Here is a 6,671-nt window from a genome sequence, read left to right on the forward strand (position 1 = left end):
AAGCTTAATTAGTTTATTGATATTTGATACAAAATAATAGAAAAAAAAATTATATAGTATTACTTTACATTATAAATCACTTTTAAATGTTATGATGATGATGTGAATTTACATTAATAAATATGTGAAAATATAAATTAATCAATTTTTCTCCTAACAGAATTTTATGAATTTATTAATATACAGTGAAAACTGCTTAGGCAGGGTATTTAGACCTGTATTTGATGGGCACCTGTCAAAACTGGCAAAAATTTCTGGCACGGAATAGTTTATACGTAGTCTTTGTGTAAGTTACCCGTATTAAACGACCATCTGTGTAATGTGACTGCGGGCATCGAATTTTGGTCCAAAAAAACAAACAGCAAAATATTCCAAAAACAACAACTGTAATAATTGACCACTTTTGCAAATATATCTGGTCTAAACTCTTGTTTGAACCCACCTCGGGCACTTCTCCCACCCTTGAAATTAGGCGCAGATGTTAATGAATTACTCTAGCAAAAAAGGAAATCCATTTCAGTTTGTTTGAAATTGTCTGAAAAATGGAAGAAATGCAAAGTGTTATCGTTAGAAGATCGTGTTAAAGTTATCAGAGAAAGTGAAAATGGTTTATCACAACGGCAATTAGCGGCGAAGTTTAACTGTGAGAAAACGAAAATTTATTTTACCGTAGACCTACAGTATTTTCCTTAGGGGTATAAAATATTGTACATGATACAATTGGCTGATCTCGTTGTTTGATAAAATTTATTTTATTTATTTACTTTTGACGCTCATATACAGTACATATGTGATAAATAGTTTGTATCAACCTACCTTATTTCCACGATATTTTTAGAAAAATAATATCCAAGTAATTTTTGCACGCAAAATATTCCAAAAACAATAAATGCGTTAATGCAAAAATAAGTTTTACGGGCAACCTTCCTTTTTTGATCTCGCAATTGTCCAGTGACAATTGCAGAATGTAATGAAATTGTATTATGAGAAAAAATAATAAAATCGTTTTATTATTAATTAATAATTTTTCTTATCGTATTTAAGAAAATACTGTATTTAAGAAAATACTGTATTTTTTAATATTTAATATTTTTAAAGTTAAAATAAGACTAAACTAACAAAAACGAAAACCCAAAGTGACGGAGAGATACGATACACTTGTATATCAATGACGTAATACACGTAACTGAGGAGCGAATGAAAAGAACTAAGTTGAATTAATTAAATCGGAAAAAAGAAAGTGTGCATTATAATCGAGAAAATGCAAGTATTATATTAATCTTTAAAATATTGATATTAAATCTGTCTTATAAAATCACGACTACTCCTGTAAATCGAGTTATCTGTTAAGAATAAAATACAATACCAATACAGCTCTATCGTTGAAAAAATTCGCTTATTTTTGCTCACCTCAAGTTTTGCCTAGTAGAAATGGCTAAAAAGTGTGCAAAATACGTAGGGAAATATGGTATTACAGCACCACCTGTCTTAAAAGACCACTTTTTGAAGGAACCGTGGGTGGTTGCCATAGACAGGTTTTACTGTATTTGTATATTTAATGATGGCAACTTTTTGATTTTTTTGGATCACAATTAAATTTGTTTCTGATTACAGTGTTTTGAATTATCGGTTTCATATAATTGTTAATTTCAAACATCAGTAAGTTATAATATAAAATTATACTGTGCAATACTGGAGAAAAATCTAATCCTCGGTGAATGGAAATGAAAAGAATATAAAATAATATCAAATTTTAGTAATTCCTGATATCGGTAACATCAAACTGCAATAACAATATTTAATTAAATAGTGTTTTTCTGATTTTGATAGTTGGAAAATATTGTACCTCGTTGATAGTCAGTTACTCAATAATATCAAACACTATTAGTGTAAAATAATAAAATTTTAAAAAGTGATTGCTATTGATTATGAACTTAACATTTTTAATTACAGTTGAGTTGGCTTTATAAGCTTGCTTTCTATTCTTGTGTATAAGTTGTTATACCAATAGTACTTTTAAGTAACTTGCATAAAATAAAAAAATATAAGCAAAAGTAAAGCAATAAAATAAAAATTAAATTTCAGTTTCTTTTAGCCTTTTGGTGAATAAACTCAGATATATCTTGATCTAATTTTTGACCTGTTGCATTTTCTTTAGCTAGCATAGAAAAATCTTAGTCTTTGTCATTTTATATTATTTTGCATATAATTTTTAATTTTAACATAATGATTTTTCTACTCAAGCTCTCTTAAGAAAGAAATGAGATGGTTTGCAAATGACATAACTATAATTTTGAGGCTTTTTGTTGCAAAATTTTTTGGATGAATAGTCAACAAAAGCTATGTTAACTTTCAAGAAATTACTTTCCATGAAACAAAATAAAGTTAGTCACTTTATAGTAGTTTCTATAATTATTTTATATTTTTTAATAAAAGATATTGCATTTAACAATTGTACAAGGAAATTCTTTGCTAAATCTTCAGAATAATGTTGTTGTAAAATAGTTGTTGATTTCCTTAAATATTTTGATTAAGTTAACAGCGTTTAGGTTGTAAAAAAAATTAGTTGAGAAATCTGTGATATGACTACAATATTTTGTTAATTTACATGTTTAACATCCATAGTCTTATAAAATATGCTTATTTTAAAAAGTTGTTCACCACTGTTAAGTATGTCTACATTTCTACCTTTCTAACCTTTCTACAGTGATATTTATGGTAGAATTAAAATGTAAAATATGCAGTTATCTTATGAAAATGAAAAATATAATGGATAAAATTTTGATAGAATTGTTTATTTAATTTTTTATTTACACTCGGATGTATTCCAGTAGATTTTACATTTTCCATATGAAATTGTTTTAAAATTTTATTTTTTTTTGTCAACCTTTATTTTCTTTTTTATTATATTGAATCCTGTACAATAATACAGGTTGCCCAAAAAATCACTATGATTTAAGTAACTTTTAATAAAAGTGATATGACGATATTGCAGTTTATCTGGTATCAAATACTGGATATCTGGGGAAGTGAGGTGCAGAGACCTAGAAGGCCACATTTCATAGGAGATTGTGATCAGCAAAGAAGTCTTCAAAAAAAAGTGGAGTCCAAAACCAAATATTTGTGAGCAAGCATTAACACTCTATTGCAAAGTGGAAACACAGGACATATGATTTAGAGGTCTCATATGCAATGTTGTACATATAACTTTAATGTCATTACAAATTTCTAATTGAACAGTAACTTGTAGACTGTGTAAGAAATCAAATTATGCAAGATTATGTCTATCATATACATATTTTTGATACCATACTGTATAATATAGCAGTTGATATTGATTTGAATAAATAACCCAGCAATATAAATTCAAGATAAATACAGCATTTTATTAGTATTAGTTAATAATTTTATTACTACCAATTATGATAATATAGATATTTTTCAGTTTGTACATAAGCAGATTAATTATAGTTATTTTTATATGAAAATATCTTTATAAATTTGATTAATTATCAGTTGAATAAACATTTATTTTACAGGAAATTTTGTTAACAAAATGTTATATAACAAATTGATAATTTTACTAACAGTGATAAGTTGAATCAAAATATTCTGATTAATATGTAGGATCAGCTTTGAGAATATAATGTTAAATGAATTGTATTGAATCTTAGTTGGAGTGTGTCAGAGATCATAAAGGAAATGGAAACTAAAAAATATATATATATATATATAGTTTTGATATATTTTGTAAATTCATATTTATATAGTGAATAAGGGAATATTTTACTCATATCTTGTTTATCATTAGTTTCCTGTCTTATCTGGATTCTGATTAAGTAAACAAAATTGAGATAAGATTGAATTGTTTAACTCATCAAATAGAAAAATCAGAATTTTTTATGGTAGCCAAATGAATTTATTTGCAGATTGATACAAAACTTGTGTAAAGTGCATACATGTAAATAAAACATTTAATGATTTAAATGATAAAATTAATAATAATGTAAATTAGTAATTTGATATGCGTATTAATTTCATTAGTTGGTTTCGTTTAGAGTATTTTATTTGCAATGTTTAATTAACACAATTTTAATTATAAAGGATATTTTTTTATATATTAGTGAAATATGTATATAATCTAATGTAATAAATGGTTATAAATGTGACATTGTACCACCTGAAATAACGATGTTTTCTCCAGTGATGTAACTTCCATCATCAGAACATAATAAGGCAGCCAAACCGGCACACTCTTCCGCATCGCCAAATCTCCCTAACGGTATCATTTCTACCGCAGCGGGAAAATTTGACCAAATTACTTTACTGAAGTTAGTTTTTATTATACCAGGACAAATACAGTTTACTCTAATATTTTTAGTAGCACACGACATGGCCATAACTTTGGTCAAACCTAACACTGCAGTCTTACTCACACAATAGGCTCCAAGCACTTCTACCTGATTGTAAGCGCCACATGACGAGACGTATAAAACGGCACCACCATTTTGCTTTTCTAAATAAGGAATAACTTCTTTAGTTAACTCAAAGAGTGAAATTACATTAATATCCAAGATGGTTTTCCAAGTTTCTACTTCAGTTTCGAGGAAACTACCTACGTAAGGATTAACACCGGCACAGCATACTAAGATATCGATACGGCCCGTTCTGTTTAGAGCAAGTTCAATTAGTTTCTTTCTGTCTTCGGCGTTACCCGAATGGCACGCTATTCCATCAGCTCGAAGTCCATTCCTACGTAATTCTTCTACTGCGTTTTTTACATTATCACTCCTTCGACTACTGACAATTACGTACGCTCCGTCTTGAGCTAAGCGTTTTGCGATTGCGAATCCTATACCTTGAGTAGATCCAGTGAGAATTGCTGTTTTACTTTTCAAACTACGTCGTTTAACATCCATTTTGATCTGGCAACAAAGTATATAACCGATATCAGGTCAGTACACTAAGTGTTAAATTCGCGTCATTGCTGCTGATAGTAATTTTATAACGAGCGTTACGTAATACATGATAAGGCGAATGTATGCAGAATATAGCACGTCGAGTACTTGTTTCCATTACATTTCCTATCTAAAAATTTCGGATCGAACGGAAGAGTTGCAAATATATTTATTTTTTTGTTCATATTTACTTATACATTCCGTTTTTTTAATACACCAATTGGAGAATTATATTTTGGTGACGTAATTTTTCTAATTGCTGGTTATTCGACAACTTAATTTTCAAATTAAATGGCGGAAGGAAGGGATTGAAAATCTTCGTTTTACTGTTTTAACTTTGTCTTGATAAGTGACAGATTTCGTATTGACAAGATACCGAGCATCGCCAAAGTATCGTCGTCGTCCAGCATAAACAACAATAACGAGCAATTATTTATTATGACATGGTCACAATGCTGGGATGCAGTTTTTAATTTAAAATATATACTCTCCACCTGAAATCAGTAGTGGTTTGCCCCTGTACATCACACTTTTCTCTTAGAAATATAGTCGTTCAGGTCATCTAACTAACTCCTTTTGGGGAAGAAATTTTTGAATTGAAATAATTTGACTTTCGGTTTGCATTGGAAGTTCATGTTTACCGTGTAAGATAATTATTGAAGAGTACTTATTTGGCTGCAATTTGAGAAAAATTGTACACCTATAAATACTGTCGTTCGTCAGCTGTCTGCCCTTCCTGAATATCGAGAATGGAGCGGGAAAGATGACCGACACGACTCTATTACAGGGCCCGGCGATCTAGTGTTTTCCCAGGAGGCATGCCCAGGGCACTCCTTCCGGAAAACTTTCACGAGGAGGTGATCCCTGCTGCTTTGTCTTCCCACGGATCCAACCCTTAATGTATTTTACGATAAGATTGTAAAAAAAAATCAAATTTTTGGAACTTATAAAATGGCGTCCCTTTTCGTCTGCCGACCGAATACATCTATAAATACACCCGCCATTGTGTTTAGGCCCGAATCCACGAATTATTTTGTGTTGGCACGAAATTATTGTTAAAAGTTCGTACGATTCTTAGTAAACAAAAACTCTCGCGTGTATTTCTTTTGTTTTAAATAAAAGCATTATTTACAAAGTATAAGAAGATTTTAATGATTTTAAAAATTCTGAAAATTTTCGTCCAAATTCACCAAAATGTTTCAATTATTCGTTTTAAAATAGAGTCGAGTCCGCATAAGTCGTCACCCGGATAACTCGACACCGTAGGTTAATTAGTCAGTTTTCTGTGGTCCCGGCCGACTTACATAGGCATTAATGTTATTAATGTTAAACGATGTCGAGTAAACCGAGTTTTTTTTAACTCGTCACCACTGGATAAATCAACATACTTTTTCTGTATCACACTTTTTAGAACTCTGATAAGTCGACTCCCCCCTGAAAAATGAGTTCACACCACACAGCTTATTGTAAGGTGTAAACTCATTTTTTTCAGGAGGGGAGTCGACTTATCAGACGTCTAAAAAGTGTGATACAGAAAAAGTATGTTGATTTATCCAGTGGTGACGAGTTAAACGATCTCGAGTAAAGACCAACAACTGCCGAATTATCGGGCTAGCAAATGGCTATAGAAATATTAATAATTTTAAGTTAATTTGATACTAGAGTTAGGCGTTAGGCGCCATCTCTTGCTAACTTTAATAATTGGAATTTTAA

At 30.1% G+C, this 6,671-nt stretch overlaps 1 pseudogene; it reads right to left on the bottom strand.

The window, feature by feature from the left end:
• Positions 1-4,147: 4,147 nt before the first annotated feature.
• Positions 4,148-4,994, bottom strand: LOC136973593 (dehydrogenase/reductase SDR family member 4 pseudogene; annotated as a pseudogene).
• Between the last annotated feature and the right edge of the window lie 1,677 nt (positions 4,995-6,671).

Source organism: Centruroides vittatus, unplaced genomic scaffold (assembly GCF_030686945.1).
Source record: "Centruroides vittatus isolate TY-2023 unplaced genomic scaffold, ASM3068694v2 contig_3235, whole genome shotgun sequence".
In the NCBI taxonomy this organism is placed as follows: Eukaryota; Metazoa; Arthropoda; class Arachnida; order Scorpiones; family Buthidae; genus Centruroides; species Centruroides vittatus.